The 2,566-nt window shown below is 41.9% G+C and overlaps 1 protein-coding gene across 1 annotated transcript in view; it reads right to left on the bottom strand.

The window, feature by feature from the left end:
* Positions 1-2,566, bottom strand: part of DOCK4 (dedicator of cytokinesis 4) — a 249,780-nt gene that overhangs the window by 192,937 nt on the left and 54,277 nt on the right. The window lies entirely within an intron of this gene.

Below are 2,566 nucleotides of genomic sequence, written 5' to 3'. Positions count from 1 at the left end.
CCCTCTTAAAGTATGTGACCGAAATATCTCCCAGGCTCAGACATGTTGTTATCATTCTTTATTTGAGTCCCAGATGGGCTAGGGATTTAGTCACTTTACAAATAGAAATTTCTTTCACATTGTTTCTATCAGGCACTTAAAGTGTTTTCCTAGATCCAGTTCCTTCCTAATCTACAGAGACTGCTTTGACTGCTTAATGCTCCTCTTGAAATGGCATCACAATTTGCTGAACTAGCATTTTTAAGAGATTTTTCTTCCAACAAGAATTACCCGAAACTTTATTTGATACTTAAGGAAAAACAAACAATAAAAACCAACAAAGAGCAGAACAATTTATTTTTACAAGTTTAAGCATCTCCCATGGGCAGAGCTGGAATTCATGGGTCTTGTTCAGCAGCTACATAATTAAGAGTGACGCATGTGACCGGTGGTGCCCCTGTTTTCCCAGTGGTGGGATAAATCCATCATTTGCTACCCATACCTGGAACTGGAAAGACTACTCTAAGAAATAAGGAGATTGTGGGGTGGGCACAGTGGTTCATGCCTGTAATCTGGGCACTCTGGGAGGCCGAGGCAGGTGGATCGCCTGAGCCCAGGAGTTCAAGACCGGCCTGAGCAAGGGTGAGACCCTGTCTCTCTTAAAAAATAGAAAAACTAGGGCAGTGCCTATGGCTCAAAGGAGTAGGGCACCAACCCCATATACCAGGGGTGGCAGGTTCAAACCCGGCCCTGGCCAAAAACTGCAAAAAAAAAAAAAGAAAAGAAAAACTAGCTTGGCATTGTGTTGGGTGCCTATAGATAGCTACTGGGGAGGCTGAGGCAAGAAGATTGCCTGAGCCCAAAAGATTGAAATTGCTATGAGTTATGATACCAAGACTCTGCCTAAAAATAAATAAATACAAATAACGAGGAAATGAGATTGTGACGATTTTAGTTGTTTTTTTAAAAGCAATGCCACACATAACAGCAGCAGCATCACATCACTAGACAGTGCTGTAAAAATACATCTAGGAAGATACAACCTGTTAGTTAACCTGAGAGCAAAAGTTCTGACTCAGACAGTCCTGATTTCGAATTTGGCTCCCTTCCTACCAGGCGGTGACTTGGGGCTAGTTTTTTAACTCTCTGATCATGTATGTGTAAAACCGAGCTAAGAGCATCTGCTCCGGGATTTTGTTGTGAAGATGAAGTACCATGAGTCTGGCGAAGTACTTCACACAGTTCCTTACGGCAAGCACAGAGAGAAAGGTGGCTGTTATCAGCCATTAATATTTCCAAAAATATGCATTTTATGACCAACAGTACAGTTTAGAAAAAAGATCGTCAGGGATTTAAGCCCAACCATTGAAATCGAGGGCTGCTAACTGATAAAAAGAATAACAAATTCTACTACTCACTAGTTTCACCAGAACTTCTCCAGTTTACAATCAAGGTCACAGGCTTCATCCCTCTTAAAAGGTATAAAGAGTTTCTAGTTCTAAAGCACAGACCACAGATAAATCTTTGTCAACTAATTACTCGATGCGTTGCAGAGGTTCCCCTGAGTGGAGAGTAGATAAATCCATGAAACCCTGCAGCAGTGGTCAAAAGCAATTTGAGTATATGTCCCAGAGGGAGTAGGACAGTTATGTTACCGCCACCTATGAGAAAACTATTGGCATATGTTGGATGTATTAACACAGCTTCTGGAATGGAATAAAGCAAGCTCACTCATAGAGGCAGCCAGGAGTGAGGTCCTCAAACCAGAAATGTGGAAACCCCAGTGCGTCTGCTCTGAGGTTGTTGCTGTGTGTCAGCCCTCATTGACAGACCTCTGGGGAGGTACAGAGGGTGGGGGAACCCAAACTTATATGCATTTTAAAAATCATTTAACTTAGGATTTGGAATATATCAAATGACTTCCTTTGTAGAGTATTTTAGATTAAACTGTGTCCCCCAACAAAGGTAATGTTGGAATTCTAACATTTAGTACCCTCAGAATATGACTTTATTTGGAAAGAGGGTCTTTAAAGAGATAATCAATTTACAACAGTATTAAGGTAAGTCATAATCTAATATGACTATATCATAAATAAAAGGCCAGGGGGATTTGGACACAGAGACAGCCATGAAGACAGACAGAATGCCATGCGAAGATCAAGGCAGAGGTCAGAGTGATGCATCTGTGAGCCAGGGAACACTAAAAACTGCCAGTAAACAAACCCCCAGGCGCTAGGAGACAGGCAGGGAGTGGATTCTCCCAAAACCCTCAGGCCCAACCCTGCTGACACCTTGATCTTGAACTTCCAGCCTCCAGAACTATGACAGTCCATTTCTGTTGTTGAAGCCACACAGCTTGCAGTACTTCACTATTTTAGGGCCCAGCAAACAAGTGCCTGGAGTAGGAGGGAAATCACTGGAGCTTCCCTTTCTCATTCTAATTAATTAGAAAGTGTTTTCACTTTCTGAAGGCAGAACATGCTAGGTTTATAAATACAAAGGAGGCACTGTGCATACCAGTCCACCTCACTGATAAGCTGTCTGTATTGATTGGTTCTCCATTTCTTAATTCCTTTTTTTTTTTTTT

Source organism: Otolemur garnettii, unplaced genomic scaffold (genome assembly GCF_000181295.1).
Source record: "Otolemur garnettii isolate 467f Iridium unplaced genomic scaffold, OtoGar3 scaffold00037, whole genome shotgun sequence".
Lineage (NCBI taxonomy): Eukaryota > Metazoa > Chordata > Mammalia > Primates > Galagidae > Otolemur > Otolemur garnettii.
Note: the sequence above shows the minus strand (reverse complement) of the source record. Positions and strands in the feature narration are given on the sequence as shown.